This window comes from Camelus bactrianus, chromosome 12 (assembly GCF_048773025.1).
Source record: "Camelus bactrianus isolate YW-2024 breed Bactrian camel chromosome 12, ASM4877302v1, whole genome shotgun sequence".
NCBI lineage: Eukaryota > Metazoa > Chordata > Mammalia > Artiodactyla > Camelidae > Camelus > Camelus bactrianus.
The window spans coordinates 55,465,218-55,487,117 of NC_133550.1; the positions used below are offsets into that span (position 1 = coordinate 55,465,218).

Sequence of the window (21,900 nt, forward strand, 5' to 3'; positions counted from 1 at the left end):
TGCTTCTTTTCTTTGGAACCAACTATCCAACTACCCTTACTCCCAATATGCAAAGTAGGAATAGGTAAATTATCACGTACATCAGTGATTGCCACTTTGGAGGGCTGTCTCCAACTGCTCTTGGCTCCAAACCAGCTGAAGTAATTCACAGTTCTAACACAATCTGGATACTTAATATTGATTTTCAAATCAAGTATTGTATATTATCTAGTCCTTGGCCAGAAAGGAGCCTGAGGCAAATGACATAAAACTGAACAAAACCACCAATTGTACAGAAAAGGTTAAAATGAGATAAGCTTTCCTAAAGCTTTCATAAAGCTATCCAGCATCTTTCTTTCCAAAGGCTAAATCTATTTTTCACAGATGTGGTCCCTAATCCTCATATCAATTCTGTAAATAAGAAATATGTATTTTGTGGAGCAGCAGAGAATACCGCAGCCTGGGAATTGGGTTTCAGTCCGGCTCTGCCACTAACCAAGCTGGGTAATATTGAACAAATAACTTAAACTCTTTGGGTCTCCAATGTTCTTGTTCATAAAATGAAGGTGTTGGCCACCAGCTGGTTGCTAAAGTGCTTTTCAGCTCTAAAATGCATTATTTCCAATCCCAATTTATAGATAAAGGAGTTCATGTTCTTTTCAAATCACTGAAAAAAAAATGGTTTACTCAGTATGTGGAATTGGATATTTATATTCAACAAGAAGACAAAAGAAAGACAAACTCAATCATATAAAATTTGATTATGCAATTAATTCTTTATTACCCTTGCTTAAAGAAAGAGAACAGAGATGTGTATAATCAAAAAGAGTAGAAAGTCAAGGAAAATACATTCCGACTTTATGTTAGAAAGAGCGGTAATTCAATGAGATATTTACTAGACTCAATACCAATTATTTACTGAAATTGTGTAATGACTTCCAAATGAAACATCAAAGATAGTTCACAGTCATCTACAGTTTTGGTTGGCAGTGGTATAAAACCAAAAACTATCAGGAGAATCCCTGCAACAGCAGACCCTAACGCTCTCAGAGAGATGGTGCTTATGACCCCCAACCCCTGACATCAACTGCTTGTACAACATGCAATGTCTTAAGTTCCCCAAAAGCAGACCCCGAGGAAAGCATGAGTATACAGGTGATTTATTAAGGAAGTGTTCTCAAGGAGAAACCCACAAGGGGGCAAGGGAAGCAATATAACGGAGCGTATAAGGCCAAACGAGGGTGTAATTTCAAGTGAAGTTCCGGCCTCCGCCTGATCCTACTGGGAGCTCTAGAGTGTAAATTGCACTGGTGAGTTTCCGCTACGTTGAGGCAAGAGAGCTAGACTTCCAGACTCCTGCATCTCAGTCATTGGATACTGGTTACCAAGGGGCAGGCATTAAATCTCAGGCACTTCTTGTTCCTGGAGCATCTGGATGATGCAGCTCCAGTGGCCCAAAGGTAGTCCTTCGGTGCAGAGGTTGAGTATGAGCTGTTAGAAGCAAGACAGTAAGAACTGGGGGATAAGCACAGGAAACAGGAAAGGAGATCTGGTCCTGCACCAAGAGCATACACCACAGACAAGAATCATTCATTCACACGTTTGTTCATTCAGCAAATATTTATTTGGCATCTGCTTTGCACCAGGGTCTGGACTAAGCATTTCTAACTTCAAGACAAAGAAGATGTGTTGTCTAACCAAAGGTGGTCCAAAGCATTATTGGGAACAAAAAACAATGATGATCTAATCCCCACTCAAAATGTTGGATAATAATAACAGATAATGATGCATGCCACATGAATGATAAACTGAAAGTGCCAAATGGATACTGAGAAGAATGGAGAGTTTTCTGAAGATTCACAGTGAAGTAAATCGTAAGTTCACATTAAAACCGTAGCCAGGACCATTGCAAAATAACGCAGCAAAAGGTCACTGATTTTACTCCTGGGAGACACCATGGATACTAGGGGGAACACAGCCATTCCTATCAATCAGCTCTACCAGTTAGTCAAGCTGTCTGGAGGCCCAGACAAGAAAAGCATGATTAAATCAATCTGTTTGCCAAGATTTGATGGAAATGATCCAATCTGAGTGAGAAGATAAAATGCACACATGCTTAGTACAGTGTCTTCATTTGTTCATTCAAACATTTATTGCACGCCTGCTGGGTGCCAGGCATTGTACTACAGCATAGAGCGAGAACAATAAAAATCTCCACCACACAATAAACAAAACATTTACTCTTACTGCTCTTAAGAGGTTCACAATATGTGGGGAAATAAACAAATAAATCAATAGCAAAATACAATATGAGAAATGTAACTGCATTCTGCCTTCCCTCCCATTACAAATGATGAACTCCTGTAATACGATGGAATGAACTCCCATTACAAAGGACTGAGCTCCTATCTAAGGCCAAACTCCATGTTCTATCTACCCCTCCTCCCTTTTCAAAGACATGATTCTCAAAATTCAACACGTAAGTTAACATGCAAAGCAGAACACTTTCAGAATGAAACGGAGCCCTTAACACCCTGAAACAATAGATGTAAGTAGGGTGGTTGCCAATTTATTCTCCCTGTCTCTAGTCTCTCTTGAATTCACTGCAACAAGGCTTCCATTCCCACTGCTCTACCAAAACTGCTCTCATCAACATCACTAATGGCCCCAGGATGCCAAATCCAACTGTCAGCTCCCAGCCCTCAATGTGTGTAATCTATCCACAGAGCTTGACACAGTTGATCGTTTCTCCTCCAAATACTGTCTTCACTTGGCTTCAGTCTTACTTTCCTTCCATCTGGTTGACCACTCCTTCTCAGTCTCCTGCATGATTCATCCTCCTCCTACCCTCATCTCTCTCACTTCTTTTAAACTGGAGGGTCCCTCACTTTAGCTGGAGAGTCCCACGTTCCAGTCCATGGACATCTTCATTTCTCTGTCTACACTCAGTGACTTGGGGATAACATCTAGTCTCACGGTTCCAAATATTAAGATGCTGAAGAGCTACTCCATAATTCCAGACTTCCAACTGCCCACTGGACATCTCCAGTTGGATATCTAGTAGTCATCTCAAACTTAACATATCTGAAGCCAAACACCCAATCTCTCTCTCTCTCTCTCTCTCTCACACACACACACACACACACACACACACACACAATCTGCTCCTCCTGAAATCTTTCTATCTGGCTTCCCAAGACCAATATCTCAACACCATCCTTGTTTCCCCTCCATCTCTCACGCTGACCTGTTCAATTGGGCATCTACTTTAAGAACATATCCAGAATCCAATCACTTCTCACAGCCCCACCACCATCACCCTGCTTCCGAGCTTCCTTCATTTCTTGCCTGGACAAGTCCTCTAATCTCCTGCTAATGCCTTGTCCCTCACTCTGTTCAGTCTGCTCGCTACACAGCAACCACAATGTTCCTATTAAAATGAATGTCAACTCCCATATGACTCTTCTCTTCCTCCCCCAGTGGCTTTCCAACTCATTTACAGTAAAAGCCCACGTTTTCACAAGGGCTCCCAAGTCCCTATAAAAATCTAGTCCCTTTTACTTCTCTGGTCTCATTTCCTACCATTTTGTTCCACCTTAACCTTACTCCACTTTTACACTGGCTTCCTTGACATTCCTCAGACATGCAAGAGAGATTCTCCCATCACAGCTTTTGAGATTTCCCCTAGACATCCCCACAGCTCATTCCCTCTCTTCCTTCAGATACTCTTCCAAATATCTGTTCTTTCTGAGAAGTCTTCTCTCCCACTCCAGGATTCTCCATTCTCCTTCCTTGCTTTATTGTTTCCCATTACATTTATCACCATTTATCAAAAGATATGCTTCACATACTCATTTTGTTTCTTGCTGCCCTTTTTCCAAGAATGTAAGTTGCATGAGGGCAAAGATTTTTATCAATTAGTTTTTGTAGGTCAAAATATTTTGTTAAATTTGCCCCTCCAGTACCTGGTACATAGTAGGCAGTCAATAAACCTTTGATGAATAAATAAGTGAAAAAATGAATTCCATAGGTATGTAAATATTCAATGGAAGTCTATACAGGGACTTTTTGATGAAAATGTGGGATTCTCAGGGGAGGAGATATTTCAGCTAAATTTTGGAGGATAAGCTGGATGTAGTAAGCTACCAAGTGGAGGAGGATATCCCAGACCAAGGAAACATTATGTCCTAAGGCAACAGTGATAACCAAATGATAAGTGATTTTAAATGGACCAGTAAATAATAGGACTTAATTATGATACTGGTGGTAATTCATGAAGGGCTATTAAGCCAGAAAAGTGATAAATTTACTTCTGCGTTTAAGAAGGATGATGTGATTGACCTCTACCAGGTGAACTGAGATACAAGTGGTCACTTGTTAAGACATCTACAGAAAGACAAAGTTAGAAAAATGAGGAGATAGAGAGCGATAGGTGAACCTGGAGAAGTAGAGAAACTTCAAACCAAATTAAACAAGGGCTTGCAAACCAAAATGTAGAATATTAATTTACTGCCATGGGCATAGACAAGTCAAAGATTTTAAACCACAGAATGACATAATCAGAATTACGTTTTAACTGATGACATAAGCTACAGAGCAGATGACAGATTAAGAGGGATTAGAAATAAATAAAAGGAAATGAATTAGATTATTGTAGTGAAAGATGGTGTGGTTTGGACTAGAGAGATGGCAGCAGGGATGCAGAGAAATGGATAGATTAATTCAGCTGATCCTAACATCCTGTTGAACAAGTCCCTTACTTACTAGGTAACACCAATTGTCGTCCCAGTCTCACTTAAGAACAATCATTGACCTTATCTGTCTCTGTCTCACTCCAATGCCCAGTTGAAACAAGTGAGACCAGCTAAAGGATGGGGGCAAAAGTCCAAAATATTTCACAAACTGTATAATTCCTGTGTGTTTAAACAAGAGTTGGCTGTGCAATACTTCATTTTATACTTTGGGGAAAAAAAAAAACCACAGCTGTTATTCTTCTTTTAGGGTGACCAGGTTCTGCTTAATCATAACATGGAAACCAAATCTTCATAAACAGAGTTATCACTCAAAAGCAATGAAATATAATTTTATTACACCTGCTCATTTGCTTTTCTGACATGCCACGATAAGAGCCCAGCTCTGAAAATGTAAATTGCTAACCAGGCTTTATCTCTCCCTCTGCATAGCTTCTTCCTACAACCAATATAAACCAAACTGCCCATTAAGTCCAGTGGAAAGGATATTACACTAGGAAGTAGCACACGGGGACGTGCGACTCAGCACTGTCACCAAGTACTGTCAACTTGTGAGAGTTAGTTCACTTCTCTGGGCCTCAGCACAAAGTTCCCTCCAGGGGCAAGAGTTTATCATTATCTACACACCATATTATCCCTGAGAGATTGGTGCTTCCTCCTCATTTGTCTAAATTAGTCTCATCTAGTCACTATTTATTTTGAGAAGAAAATAGCAAAAAGGTTTTTGGGTTTTTTGGTATCTCTACCTAGTTTTACTCTTTGACGTTTTTCACTTCCCTTGAAAGTACCTACCAACTGCTCCGCTGTCATTCTCCATCCTTTACTCTTGACTGTTCCTCTTTTTCCCCCTGAATTGCCCATGATCTTGGTCCTGATTAGAAAGACTAGCCAGCCAATATGAAATAGAAGCTGGCTTTGGAAAAACATTCTTATGCCCCTGCCCTTGTGGTAATACACAGTAGCAATGAACTAAGGCTTAGGAGCTACATAATTTTGGTCCCACAGGAAGCCTAAATGCCCCAAATTGATGTTCCTAGGGGTGTCTGTTTGACCCAGTAGCCTTTACTCTGTAGTTTCATGAACCCTCTATACTTAAAGTATGTTTGTTGCATCTTTTTATAGGATTTTAAGTACAGCTGACCCTTGGACAACATGGGTTTGAACTGCACAGGTCCACTTACGTGTAGATTTCTTCTCAGTAAATGCACTGGAAAAAATTTTGGAGATTCGTGACAATTTGAAAAAACTTGCAGATGAACCACATAGTCTAGAAATACCCAAAAAAATTAATAGAGGGTTAGGTATGTCATGAATGCATAAAATACATGTAGATATACATAAAACATACAAAATATGTGTTGATCGTCCGCTTATGTTATCAGTAAGGCTTCCGGGTCAACAGTGGGCTATTAGTAGTTAAGTTTGGGGAAATCAAAAGTTATACATGGATTCTCAACTGTGCAAAGGGTCCGCTCCCACCTCCCAGCCGCCTTACTGTTCAAGGGTCAACTGTATTTTCATCACAGAAGGAGAACAATACTAAGGCAGACATCATCAACCCCAATAGGCATCTCTCTTTCTCATAATGACAGGAATGGAGATTAAATTTCAACAATTCTGAGAGCTGAGAGTGGCTTCTCAGAGGACAGGTGACGAGCAATCCTGAGACCACATCTGCACCTGTGGGGAGAAAGCGCCAAGAAAGAGCCGTCTGTGCTCACACGGGTGCGAGAGGTGGCACTGGTGTCAGACATTTGCCACTATTAGGACAGAATATTCTTTGGAAAGGAGTCATAATGGAAGGAAACTTCAGATAAATTGAAATTGACTTTGCCTCTGATAGCCGTGCAATTTAGAAGAAGAACATCAAAGACCATTTAATGATTTCATCAATGGTCTATTTATTTAGTTAGTTACTAGTTAATGAGCATCTATTAATGGTCATGTACTGAATGTCCAAAGGTAAGCAAAAGCGACATGGTCTCCTCTTGCAAGAAGCTTGCAGTCCAGTGGGGAGATACAGCAACTAAGTCTTACTGAGAAAATCAATGTGGACGCAATTTACAATGGCTCTTCAAAGAAGTCCTCTCCAAAGAGATGAAGATTCATCGGAACAGGGACAGAGCACCTTGCAAGTAAAGAGCAGCAAGCAATTATTCAAATTCTTCCATACAATGTTCCACCGTTTACCATTTCATTGCAGTAAAGATTTCAAGGGACAGGGGAAAACATAAATACAAATGTAATATAATGCAAATAAGGAAGCACATGTAATTGTCAGAAATATTACACAATTTTATACTAAGTAATTTTGGAGACTTCCTTCAAATAATTTAAAATACTTCACAGATTTTCTTATTTATCATTATAAAATACTTGTAGACTCAGGGTGGGGTTAGCAGTGAATTCTGATTTTGTAGATGAAGAATTTGAACAGGTTTTCTATAGTCACTGAGTCATTATAAAGGACAGTAGAGCTAAATCTCCCTAAAGCCTTTCTTTCAGACTATTTTACTTATTCATTGTGTTAAAAAATGAATCATGGTAGTTACTATATGATTATGTGAAATGGTGTATAGTTACACTATACAGCAATGAAAAAGGAAAAAAACCATTTACAACAGTAGTGCACCAGTTAAATAAAGACTTGAATAACATTTTCTCTGATTTGGCATTTATTATTTGGTAAATTAAGTTAAACAAACCTTCTGGCTTGCCAGCGTTGTTCTCTGAGAAAATTTCACACTGCAAGGGCACATTAAGAACTTTGGAAGACACAGAAATTATTTCATGGCTTTAAAATTTCACTCTACTAACAATAACAAATTTACTTTTCTACTCAACTAACTGAAAATATCAGTCCTTTTCTTTAATAACTGAAAAACAATGATGTGTTGTCACTAAACTCTCCACCACTAAAGATGAATTAATTCGCCTGCATGAATATAATTTGATTTGGGTTCTTCATACAAACCAGTAAAACAGAACAAGTGAGGGAGAAGGGAGCAGGTGCCTTTGGCACTAAGTAGAAGACAAATATATGGATACAAAGAGGAAAGGATGTTGTAAACAAGAAACTGAAAACCCGGGAGTATTAGTCTTATTTAAAATTCGGAAAGTAACTTTTCTTTGCTAAGAAAAAGGAAAATAAATGCACACAAAACTCAGACAGAAACAAGGAACCAGAATCCAGATGCACGAGCAGTAAGTATGAGCCAATAAACACAAAGAGGAGGCTGCAAGGGGGCGGGGGAAGGAGCTGGCTTAGCTGGAGCAGGTGGGGCAGATCCAGGAGGCAGAACTTCGGAAGGGCCTTGACCTCACAAGTGAAGAGCCTGGGTGTGCTGCTTTGAGAAACTGAGAGCCACTTCTGAGTCGGAAGCAGGGTAACACGATTGAAAACCACACAGGGAGATGATTTACGATGTATTGAGACAGAGTGGCTAGTGGGCAGAAAAGCATACTATTGCAAGTGAAAAACTAGTTCTGCAGCTTTTATAGGGAGAACAGCCAGTAATAGGCAATCTCCATCACTGCAGTCAAAGAACCCACTCTGAGAAGGAGGAGAATTTAGAACTGGGAAGGTGTGGGTAGCTCAATCCCAGTCCTACGAGGGAGGCACATGGGGACAGCCAAACCACAACTACCTCCAAACCTACCATGCTGACAAACACACGCTGCAGAAACAAACACCAGAGCCCCTCCACGAGTCTCCCCCCTTGGAATTCATGCCACAGAGCCACAGGATAGCTTTTCTGAGAACAGTTACTTAAACACCTTTCATGGGACCTAAATTCCACATCGCATCAAATATTTTTATAAGGAGAATCCAGAGTACAGTCACTGATAAAGATGCTCTTATGATTTGTCTCCACTTGCATTTTCCCTCTTCCCCTTGCATAGAATTTTACTAAGGATTCGTGAAAAAAGCCCTTCTGAGAATTCTGAGACAGGCTGGCTACACACCATGGGGTTTCTTTGGGACCCAGGGGCCTTTATTCTATGAGTTCATAGTCTCTCTACATTTAAAGTGCTCTGGTCTCATCTTTCTATAGGTCTTTACATTCTTTAAGCATTGGGTCCAACTTTTCAGTTTCTGTTTTTACTCCTTCCTGTGTCTAACACAGTACCTTTCACCCAACAGGGACCAACGGCGTGTTGCTGCCTCCCATAAACTGGCCATAAACTTTGAAGGTCCTTGTCCACTGGAGTCCTAAAAATGCTGTTATAATAGATTGGTTACATCTTACAACTGCATTTTGCTTCAGGCAAAGAAATTAGCACTGTGGCAACCCATACGTTCTCTTCTTGTAAATCTCTTCACATTTATTCCCTAAGCACAGTATTTACTAGTTCACTATGGAGCTTACAAGTGCAACTCACTTCAAGGTAAGGGCAGGGCTCTGCCATGTTCACAATGCCGTGGTCCCATCTTTCTAATATAGATGTGGTGGTCTGAAGGATGGCCCCCTGAGATACCGTGTCCTAATCCTTAAGACTGTGAATGTTACCCAAAGGGACTTCGCGGCTGTGATTAAATCAAGAATTTTGAGATGAGGGCATGATCCTGGATCATTCAGGTGGGCCCTGAATGTTACCACAGATGTCCTACGAACAGGGAGGCAGGAGGAGTTTTGACTACAGGAAAGGAATGAGAATGACAGAAGCAGAGAGAAACTGGAAGATGCAAAAAGGCGGAGAAAAAGCCCATAAACCACCAAATGCTAGAAGTGGTTGGAAGCTGGAAAGGCACGGACCAGATCACTCCCGGGCCTTCAGAGGGAACCAGCTTTGCTAACACCTTGACTTTAACCCTGTAAAACTCATTTTAAACTTCTAACCTCTAGAACAGTAAGAGAATAAATCTGTGTTGTCTTAAGTCACTAAGTTTCTGGTAATTTATTACAGCAGCAATAGGAGAGTAATGTAACTTTCTTATCTTCACGCCAGTTAGTATACCGCTTTGTGCTAGATTTTCCACTTCTTGGCAGAGCAGATTTTGTTATTTCTCTTTGTATCTTTCTGTTGTAGACGTAATTATTTACAGCTTTCAAACTGCCAATGTTGGCACACCCATTTTATTTGCATATATTATTACGAAACACACGACACATTATTGCATATAATCGGTAGACAGACAAAAAAGTGAAATGATTGAGTAAAAGTTAGCATCACCAACAGCAATTTTTTTTTCCAAGTGTTGTCTCATTACGTTTTGCATCAGAGTCACCTGGAGTAACTGTTTAAAATTCAGATTCCTGGGTCTACACACTGCAGAAATTCTGAATTCTCTCTCTCCATGGGGGCCCTAAAATCTGCCTTTTCACAAATTTACCAACGGAAGCATACGTACACTACAGTTGAAGAATTACTGGTCTAGAGTCACCTAAAAACCTTTTGTGCATTCAGCCCCACAGCAAGCAAACCTCAAGTCTGGAAAGAAATATTTAGCCAACAGCCTAACATGTGGGAAAACATATATATCCCTATTCCTTAAAATCTCTTTTAACATCAGAGTCTTCAATGAAGATACATTCAACAGGGCTGTTATTATTTTTAACTCTAACAACGAATCTTTCTTTGCCCTGCACAATAAACGATGAACAACAGATGAATCAGATCCAATGTATGGAAACCAGTAAAAGTTGTTTAATACTGTCACAGCCCATAGATAAAACAGTAGCATTTAATCCCTCTCAGAGATAGAGCACATCTTTTGTAGTAAACTGAATTGCAGTGTTTTGTTTTGTTTTTTTAAGCGAGATAGAATAAATACAGAGAATTTCCTTATTAAGCTATTCATTTTATGCCTGGTCAAATTTCTTCAGCAGGACTGACAGCCAAGTACATCTGCTTGTAAATACAGGAGCTGTCCTTTCAGTCCCCTGATTTCCCACTACCTGCTGACCTCGCTTGGATGTATGCCACCTCTCCCTTCAGATCAGCACCATCCTATTCAAACACAGCACCCCGCCTGCACCGATCCTCCCGCCTGGATCTTTCAGTGAGGCAGGCAGCCTTCCACCACCTAGGGGTCAGAACTCAGAACTCCTTTGTCCATTCACTCGTTTCATAAATATTTATTGAGGGTCTACTCTGCCCTGGGCACTATTCCGGGTGCTGAGGATATAGAAGTAAACCAAACAGATAGAAATCCCTACCATGGAAAGCTCATATTCTGGTAGAAAGATGGATGAATACGGACAATACAATATAGTCAACAATACAAGTAAATAAATACAAATATATAACATGTTAAATAGTAATGTGTTCAACATTAAAATACATCAAAGGAAGTTAGAAAATGTCAAAGGCCAGGGAGCACCTCCCTGAGAAGGTGATAGTTGAGTAAAAACATAAAATAAGTAAGAATGTAAGCAATGTGGATACAGATTTCAGGGGAGAATGCATTCCAGGAACAGCTACTTATCAATGTCCTAAAAACCATCACTTCAGTCCTCAAGCCTCTGCATTCAATTCTTTCAAGAAATTACAAAACATCCCAATCATATAGAAATCATATAGAAAAGTACAGTTCAAAAGTGCATTGTTCTTATATCCCCAACAGATTTAAATAATGTTCGTATTTTCCCCCATTTGCTTCAGGTAATTTTTAACTGTGCAAAACATGACAATTCCATCGAAGCAAGACATCCCCTTCTTCCCACCCCGCTCCCTCCCACTCTAGGATTAACCACGGCCAGGAAGTTCAGGCTTCAATCTATTTCCAATTCATGTTATAATTGTCCTTCAGTTTTAATGGACATGATCAATTTCTCCAAAGGAGCTGCACCCATTTACATCCCACCAGCAATGTATGGCAGTCCCTGCTTCCCCACAGCCTCACCAGTTTTGTAATATTTGTTAATCAGTGGGTATGAAATGATGTCTTGTTGTTAGCTGTAATTTGCATCATCCTGATAACGGCGATGTTGAGCACTATTTCACGTTTCACTGGCTTATAGATTCCTCTTCTGCAAACTGTCCTGTTCCTTTGCTCACTCTTCCATTTGATCATTTCTCTTTTTCTTTTCTCATGATTTCTAGTAGTCCTTTGGATATTCTGGACAGTAGTCATTTACTAGATTTGCAAAAATCTTCTCCTAGACTGTGTTAGTCTTGTACATTATGTCCCTGATCAAAAAGAATTTTTTTACTTTGAATGCAGTCAAATAGCAAATGTTCCCTTTAGGGTTTGTGCTTTCTGGGTGTCTTTAAAGAAATCCTTCATTGCTCTCAAGGTCAAAAAGATATTTTTCCTATATTTTCTTCTAAAGTTTTTAAACTTTTACTTTTCAGAGTCAGAGCTTTAACCCACGCAGAACGTATTTATGTGAATAATGTGAAATAGCAATCTCATTTTATTTTTTTCTACGTGGATGATCAATTATCTCAGTACTAGATAATGAAGTGCCTTTCCCACTGATTTATAATGCCCCTCACCATATACCAAGTTCTCATTTATACTTAGATCTCTGTTGTTTTCTATTGGTCAGTATGTGTATCACTGTTCCAACAGCACATTCCGTAATCATTAAAACCAAATAATAAATTGTGAGGTCAAATAAGATCAGTACTTTTCTTTATTTGTTTTTCAAAACTTCCTTATTATTCTATATGAATTTTAGGATCATTTTCCACACTTACAAACATCCTGTTGGGGATTTTGCTAAAATCGCACTAAATTTGCATGTAAATTTTACACCGTCAAACAAATCTTACCATCCATGTCCATGGAATTCCTCTTGATTATTTCAGTCTTAACCCCACTTTTAAGTTTTATAATTTCGTTCACATGAGCCTTGCCCACCTTCTACTAGATTTACTTGCAGATACTTTATGGTTCGGTGCTACTGTGAATGGGATTTGAAAAATCCTATTTCTAATCTATTATTTTCGATATCAGCTACTTATTGATTTTTGTAAAGTGACTTTGAAACAAGCCAACTTTCTGAAGTAATTCTAATATTTTTTTCTCTACTGTTTTGTGTTGGCTGGCTTCCATCAGGACTTCTAGAACAGTGCCGAACAGGACAGTGGAAGAAGTCATCTTTATCTTATTTTTCACTTTACTTGGAATGCTTCTGTTTCACTACCAACTATAATTCTTGCTGCCAGTTAAGGAAATTCCCTTCTATTCATCGTTTGCCAGGAATTATATCATGAACAGTGTTAGACTTTTCTAATGCTTTCAGTCACATCTGTTCACGTGACATTTCTTCTTCTTTTATTATTCCTGTGTTCTATTAGGGTAGTGAATCGTAGTCCTAAGTTTTCTAGTGTTAACTGTTTCCTTTCTTGGGGTGGGGCAACCTACTGAGACATGTTGGGAAGCATTTTTTTGTTTGTTTGAGATGAGATTTAACTTTTCCTAACTGTTTAACTAAAACACATCTATGAAATTGTGTAAACCTGGTGCTTTTGTGTGTGACAAGACAGATTTTTGATGAGTGATTCGCTGTCTCTATGGTTACTGATACCTCATATTTTTCTTACAATCAGGCATCTTATCTGAGTTTTAAAAGTACGAGAAAAAATTCTTCATAATATTCTCTATTTTTAAAATCTCTCCCTCTCGGTTGGGAGTCCGAGATTAGCAGATACACACTACTATATATAAAACATATAAACAACAAGTTTCTTCTGTAGAGCACAGGGAACTATATTCAATATCTTGTAGTAACCTATAATGAAAAAATAAGAAAATGAATATATGTATGTATATGTATGACTGAAACATTATGCTGTACGCCAGGAATCGACATAGCATTGTAAACTGACTATACTTCAATAGAAAAAGATAGTTAAAAAAACTCTCCCTCATATAGAGTTATTTCAATTCTAATAATTTTTGTACTTTCTTTTTTCTCGTGATTTAGTCAGAGGTATGTCTAATAATATTTTCAAAGAATTCCCTTATGGTTTAATTAAGCCTTCCAGTATTTCTTATTTTTTTAATTTCATTGATTTCTAATCTTTATGATTTTCTTGCCTTTTTTATTATTATACTCTGCTCTTTCTCTAAATGCTTCAATAAAACGATCAGCTGATGAATTCTAAATCATTCATGTTTTAAGTATGATCTTTTATACTACATCCTTTAAAGCTCTAAATTCCTCCTAGGTATAGCTTTAGTTGCATCCATGAAATTTAATAAGCAGTGGGCTTATTTTTCATTAATGTCTAAATATTTCTTAACTTTCTATTTGACCTATAAATTATTTAGAAGTATGTTTTTAACTTCCTAGCCTATGTGATTTTTTAGGTTATTTTTTATTATTACTAACTTTATTGCCAAAAGCCTTGCCCGTTTGACACTGATTCTTGGTATTTCTTCAGATTTTTTTTGTAGACTAGTACAAATTGGTGAATTTTGTAAGTAATGGATTTAGATGCCTGGAAAAATTGTTTAACCCTAATTTTTAGGTAAATGGTTCTAAATACATCAATTAGATTAATATTGTGTTGTTTACATCTTCTAAATCTCTGTTAGGTTTTTTGCTTTATGTTCCTGAGAAAGGTGTGAAAATTTCCCACAAGCCCATTGATTTTGTTGTCCCTCCATAGTGCTGCCAATTGCTTCCTCATATACTCGTATAGTTAACATTATCAGGTGCATACAGGTTCATGTCTTCCAGATGAAATCCTTTTATAATTTCAGCCTCAATAATGTGAATGCCTTAAAATCTATTCCACCAAATAACATTGCCTTTATCTTTCCTTACAAAACAAAAAGAACTTTACTCATTCTATATTTTAATAAGCAAACGTAGTATAAACAGCTATAAAGATATAGCTATAGATACATTCTGATTCTGCTCTGCTATCTTATCCAATGTTTTCTAGCCATCTTGCTTTTATTTTGCTTCTTTTTCTCCTTTCCTGCTCTGTAATAGAGCTATCTTTTTTTCTCTATTCCATTTTTATCTTTTTTTATTATTTTGAAATCGTATATTCTATTTCTATCTACTCCTTCAGTGGTTGCACTTAAATGTCAATGTGTAACGACTTTACTCAGTCTAATGTTAACCCGTATTTCAATATGTCTTGAAAATAAAGACCTGAATACACTGTACATTAAGTAATCGTGTGATTGTCAAGTGACCAGGTCTGAGCTAGACTACCTGGATCTGGATGCTGGCTCTACCTCTTCCTAATACTTAATAGGTAAGTTACCAACCATCACTATGCATCAGTCCCTTCATCAGGAAAATAAAGTTAATAATAAAAATGCTAATCATAATTGCTTGAGAATTATGAGAATTAAACTAGTCACAACTTGAAAAGGGCTTAGGGAAGGGGCTAGTATATATTAGCTGTTATGAATTTTCATTTACCTATTATATTATTTATATAAATGATTTTTAAATCATCAATTAGTTTTATAAAAAAAATTTAAGACCCAGGAATCCCGCTCCTGGGCATATATCCAGAAGGAACCCTACTTCACAATGACACCTGCACCCCAATGTTCATAGCAGCACTATTTACAATAGCCAAGACATGGAAACAGCCTAAATGTCCATCAACGGATGACTGGATAAAGAACATGTGATATATTTATACAATGGAATACTACTCAGCCATAAAAACCGACAACATAACGCCATTTGCAGCAACATGGATGCTCCTGGAGAATGTCATTCTAAGTGAAGTAAGCCAGAAAGAGAAAGAAAAATACCATATGAGATCGCTCATATGTGGAATCTAAAAAAAACACACACACACACACACACAAACAGAGCATAAATACAAAACAGAAACAGACTCATAGACATAGAATACAAACTTGTGGTTTCCAAGGGGGTGGAGGGTGGGAAGGGATAGACTGGGATTTCAAAATTTGTAGAATAGATAAACAAGATTATACTGTATAGCACAGGGAAATATATACAGGATCTTATGGTAGCCCACAGAGAAAAAAATGTGACAATGACTATATATATGTTCATGTATAACTGAAAAAAATAATCAGAACTCTGGAAATAAAAAGATCAATGTTTGCTGGAAAAAAAATTTAAGTCATCATGATTACTTAACAAGTACTGTTTATTTAAATTTACCAACAGGTTTCCTAATTCCTTGCTTCACCATTGCTTCTTTCTTTCTAGGTTAAATTTTCTTCTTCCTGGGGTATATTCTTATACTCATTCTTTTCACAATGGTCTGTAAACAGAAAACTCTTTCCGTCCTTCTTTGCCTGAAAATGCCTGTATTTTGCCTTCACTCATACTTAGTAATTTGTCAGACTATGGAAGCCCAGTTAGGCCATGACTTCCTCTCAACGCTTGGAAAATACCCATCACACTGTCTAGGGGAATCTGCTTTCACTCATGAAAAGTCTACCTGTCATTCTTTCTTACCAGTCGATCTTTCTTTTCTCTCTGATTGCTTTCTTAAAACATGAAGTGTCAATAAATCAATAAAAAGTGTTAAAAAAAAAAACAAAAAAGAAAACACGAAGTGTCAGAAAGAAGCAGAGCTAACAGTCTAATGAACTCTTGTATTACCAACTCCTAGATTCAACAATTATCAAGAATTAGCTCCATCCGTATCTCTTTCTTTCTTCATTAAAATGTTTTAAGGGAAATCACAAACATTATGTCATTTCACCCATACCATATACATCTCCAGAGCTAAGTGTATTTTTTTATGCAACCACAATGTCATGATACATCTTACAAAATGATATCCAGGTGCCTTTAAGGGTTTTTCCTAGAGTTTGTTGTTTCCTAGTTTTACCATGATGTTTCTGATGTGACTTTGCTTTTACTTAACCTGCTCAGATCACTTTTGATTACCCTTCTGCCTCAACACATGATCGCAAATCCAACCCATCACCAAGCCCTTTTCATTTGTACCATTTTAATAGTCTTTTACTCCATCACTTTCGCCATATCCACTGCCATCCAAGTCATCTCCGCTCTCTCGACTTACTATAATAACTTCAAAACTTCTCACACCCATCCCTCCCCCTCTACATCCAACCTTCACAATGTAGGCACTGAAAGTGCTTTTTAGCATGCAAATTGGCTGATATAGTCTGTCTTCAAGCCTTCATTTCCTCTGAGGAAAAAGGTCTAGGAGGTCCACGTGGTCAGTCTCTAACCAGCTATGCATAAACTGTTCACTTAATCTTTTCCACCACACCCCGACCACTTCGTAATTAACTTTTAATAATCTTTTCATTTCCCCAGCCCTTCCCCAGGGAAACTGTCCCTGGAATCCAAATCTAGATCAAAGTTTGGCTTCATTCTTTTTTTATAAGTTCTCAGAGAGAACACTTGGCACAATAGCAATTTTGCACCTTCAATTTTTTGATGTGGTCATTTGCTAAATGTCAGTCTCCCTAGGAGAATACGAGTTCTGTAAAAGTACCTCATTGTACCCCAACATCTAGAAGAGGAATTGGCACAAAGCAGGAATTCAAATCAGTACTGGTCAAATGAATAAATGACTGAATGAATGAGTATCCAGGCATCCTTTCTCTGTGCTTCCACTCCAATCTGCAAAGTCCTGTCATACAGTACTTCTCACACTTGACATTGTTAATAGTTTTCCACTCAGTCTCCTCAAACACATTATGAGCACCTAGGGGCCAGAAAATGTGTTTGATCCACTTCTGTATCTCCAGCAACTGTCCTAGTGCCTGTATATAATATACATGTAATTATAAAATAAGAAATTAGTAGCAGGACCCTAATTTTGATTGGCTCCCAGGCACATGGAACTGAGCTGATCATTCTTCTTAACTTACATATTCATTCTTCATTTCCATTTTATTTAACTGAGCACCTGTTAAACCCTAGGTACTGATTCAGACTCACTCAAGGGACAGACCAATAAAACAGACTAGATTTTGGCCCACACTGAGTTTATGTCGAGTCATGTCTTCATCAGTGATCTGTGAAAGTTTCTTCTTCTGTTTTAGATTTGAATTTTATGATTGCCTCCTCCTTTATCCCCCATTTCCAAGGCCATTCCTCTCCCCTTGGTAACTACTCCTATGCACTTTCTCTGTGCTACCGTACTGTTTTCACATGTGACCATACCCAGTAAAACACAGTATGATGTATGTGTGTTTATTTTTTTGTAAATGGTATTATGTTGTAAACTCATTCTCTTTTTTTAACCTTGACTGTTTGCTCATTTAACTAATTTTAAGATCTCTCCATGTTATTAAATATAAAATCTAGTTAACTGTTTCCAAGCATTCCATAGTATACCATCCTATAAATATACCGAGGTATCCATCTCCCTTGAAAAGGACTCCTGTGGTACTTCCAACTCCCCACATCCCCAGCATCAATGCAACAAGCATCCTAGTGATGTCTCCGTGTGCACTGCCTTGATAGTTTCTCTCTGGCGCACGCCCAAGAGAAGAACGACCAGGACATTAGGGTTAGTGTGCTCGGTTTCCCAAAGAATTACTGCTGCTCTCTGAAATGGCCGCACCAGCTTAGACTCCCACAAACAGTGGGAGAGGGCTCCCCTCATCTCCCCATCCTCACCAGCACTTGATGTTATCTGATTTGCACATCCTGGAAGATCTGATTGTTGTAAGATAGTATTTGGATATTACCTTAATACAAATTCCTCCGATAACTAGTGAGACTCAGTATCCATCTACATGTGAGAGATCAGTATCCAAGGAGTTATAAGTACATTATTAACTGCTCTGTGACTCAGTTGCTTCTTCTGTAAAGTGGGGATGATAATAATACTTCTATTATGGAGAATTAAATGGTTAAGAATTAAGCACCAAGAAAAAAAAAAAAACCTAGCACAAAGAAGTGCTCAGTAAATGTTGGCTGGCTATTTCTCTAATTATTTACCATTATTTTCATTCACATATCCTCATCTGTAAATTGCCCATTTCTATCCTTTAATAATTTTTCTTCTGTATTTCCTTTCTGGTTTACATGAGCCTCTTGTATGTCCTGGATATCAATCCTTTGCAAATGTTTTTCAATGAATAAGTGAATGAGTGATCAGAGATTAAACATGCCAGTTTTGTCTCATCGAACTCCAACTATTTGCTCTCTCTGCTCACTGCCTTGCTGGGTCATTTTTGTGAACACAATGTTGAATCTCAATGTATTTTTAATATAGGCAATACATTTTAAATAAAATTTAATTTATATTCCATTTTTCTGAGTCAATAACACACAAATTCACAATTGCAGGAGGAAACATCCTAACTCCACAGTGAAAAAGTCAAACAATTCTATTTGTGGGTTTTATTGGGCAATTTTTTTTTTAGAAAAGTAGAAAGATGGCACAAAGAACTATAGATTCCGTCAAATCTTCTCATAGATAAGTACTTAGTCTCAATTTCGAATTCATCATTCAACTAGAACAATTCATAAGATGGGCTTGCAAAATAATTTTCTGCAAGATCACCAAAGAAATTTTTTATCACTGTTAAGGGGCCTCTTTTAATAAAATTCTTAGTAATCATTTAGAAATATTACACCAAAAAAATCTTAGAAAACTTCCAAGTAGAGCACCAATAAACGTTTGATAAGAATTAGCATTTAACTAAAATCTATGTGAGGAACCCCAAAGTTTGTGACTGTTTTTTTAGCAACTCAAAACCACACAGAAATCAAGAGCAAACCCCTCAGCTCAGATCTACTTAGGGAGTCTATAACTACCATATCTTATTTTTAAGCTGAGATGCAAAAGTATCAGGGAAGAAAAAAGTAATTTCTCCATCTTGAAAGAGTACAATTTACATAAAATTGAGGGGGTTGGGGAGGGATCGCACTTAAATAAAAAGTGGGATAATGACCAGTCACCACCACTTCCACATGCCACCCGGACAGCTTCTAATAACTGAGGCTGCTGTACGTTTTTAAATTTTTAACAGAAAGGTTAGGTGATGTAGATAAGAATTCACTCGACAGAAAAGGCATTCTGGTGAACAGTAACCTGTTCAGTAAGAATTAGTAAGACTCTAAGTAAAACAGACATCATTAAGAAAAAGTTGGTCAAATCTCTTTTTTCCTAATTCCAAAGTGGATACGGCAGATGCATTTAGTTTATGTTTCATGAACATCCTTAGATTCCGGAGTTACAATGACGAGCAAAAGCTCACAACATCCCTAGTGGTTATGACACAGCAGGGGAGACAAATGTTAATTTTAAAATCACACGAAGGTGGAATTATTCTGAAGGATAGGACCGTGGTCAATGTCATTATGAAAGCCTATCATAAAAGCATCTGACCTAGTCTGAAAGATCAGAGAAAGCTTCCCTGAGCCAACATCTGTAGGGAGAGGATGAGTTAAATTGGTGAAAGGTACAGCATGTTCAAAACCGTAAGAGAATGCAGGAAAGCCCACAGCTACAGCTGGGCTGGAGAGTATAAGAGAGATGCAAGATAAAGGTGGGAGGAAAAAACACGGGTGTCCAGAAGGTGCCTGGCTATTTGGCTGTCTCAGGTGTTTAATCTGTAGGTAAAATGGAAAGCTACTGCTGGGCTTTAAGAAAGGAGGCTCCAATGGAGAGAATGACTTGGGGGAACAACAAGAATGGGAACCAATTATAAAAAATGTTTCTATAGTCCAGGTGAGAGACAAGAGTAACTTGAAATGAGGTGGCAGCGATAGAGATGAAAAGAGGAGCCGGGACTCTAGAGATACTAAAGAGGCAAAATCAATAAAATGAGATAGGAAAGGACAGATGCAACAAAAGCCCCTTTCAAAATTTCTCCAAGAATCTTTCCAGGCATTGTACGGCTTTCTCTATTACGGCAGTCAGTTGGTCACATCCCTGCAAGTTAAAAAGGAACTACACTTTTGCAACTGTTTGGACTCCCAGGCAGAATTTTTCATACATCCATTTAGGAAATAGTTTCAGCGTCATTTACGAGAAAGAACAGTTTTCGCTGTAGATATTCCATAATTTACACTTCTGGTAGCTTGGCAGAACTAATTTGCCACACCAACGTATGATCCTGTTTAACCCGGTGGGACGTAAGTTATTTTCATTGCTGTTAACTTTGCCGGCTTCCTCAGCACGTCTGATTGTCACACAGAGGATGCCTACTTCCCAGGGCTTCATTCCTTTCTAAGGATTTGTTCCAGTTTATGAAATATTTTATCTGAAAAACCTGTAGAAAATTAGAAAAATGTCTAACCTTTTCCTCTAGATCTTCTATTAGTTGAACAAGGTGTGGATGGCAGAAATACAAAACATGCTTAAAGGGTTTGCCACAATTTTTCCTTCAAGTTCCCAGTCAGTTGCATGCAAAGGGCATACTCCTACTTGGCTAGGTTTGGATTCTTTTATTACAGACTCTCACAGTAACACTGACCATCACCCTCCCCTTCAGAGTAATTTCGCCTTCGTGTGATTCTAAAATTAACATTCGTCTCCTTTGCTAAGCCATAACCACTACGGATGCTTTGAGTTTTTGCCATGTTCTCGCCCAATTGGACTATCAGATTTATTTGTTAACAACCATTCACATATTCTGAACACACACCCATTTTTAACTTTTAGAATATTATCTGTCCTCTCATTTTTCTACCAAACCTCATTTCTTATGAGCAATTTCAATAAGAGTTTGGTACTTAGAAGATCAAAACCAAGCCAAGTAGAACTAGCCATCATCAACCACCTGCTGGAATTCTGGGCCCGTATGTCAGCAGAAGAAGGCACTGGTTGAAAACATGGACTTTGGTATCAATCTGATACTCTGCCGCTTACTAGCTATATGGCCTCGGGCAAGTTATTCAACCCACAAAAGCCTCCATTTCCTATACAAAAGAAGAGTATAATAAAATATGTTAGGTTCTATGTTGTACGATGTAGTATATAATGTGCTGGGGGGGAAAGCATCAAGTGTTTGGCACAGAGAGAAGTAGGGGCGTTATTGTCACGACCACTGCTGTCATCATTATGTTTCCTGTTTTCCTCCAGCCATGGCCATTCACCAGAGAAGGAGGGATGTTTAAGGTGGAAAGGCTGTGCCAATGTTCTGTGTCTTGGCAACTGAAAGATACAAGACTGAGTAAGTCATATAGCAATTAACAATGAATTCAAAGAACTGGGTATGTTCAGCAAGAATACATGGAGAGAGAAGGTATAGGGTGATACTTGCATATGTGTCTGTTGAGTAGGTTAAATAAATGAGTAAGTTGTTGTTTCAAAGAAAAAAGTA

General features: G+C 38.1%; 1 protein-coding gene across 1 annotated transcript in view; it reads right to left on the reverse strand.

Moving 5' to 3' along the window:
- TRHDE (thyrotropin releasing hormone degrading enzyme) overlaps nucleotides 1-21,900 on the reverse strand; it is a 331,294-nt gene that overhangs the window by 228,774 nt on the left and 80,620 nt on the right. The window lies entirely within an intron of this gene.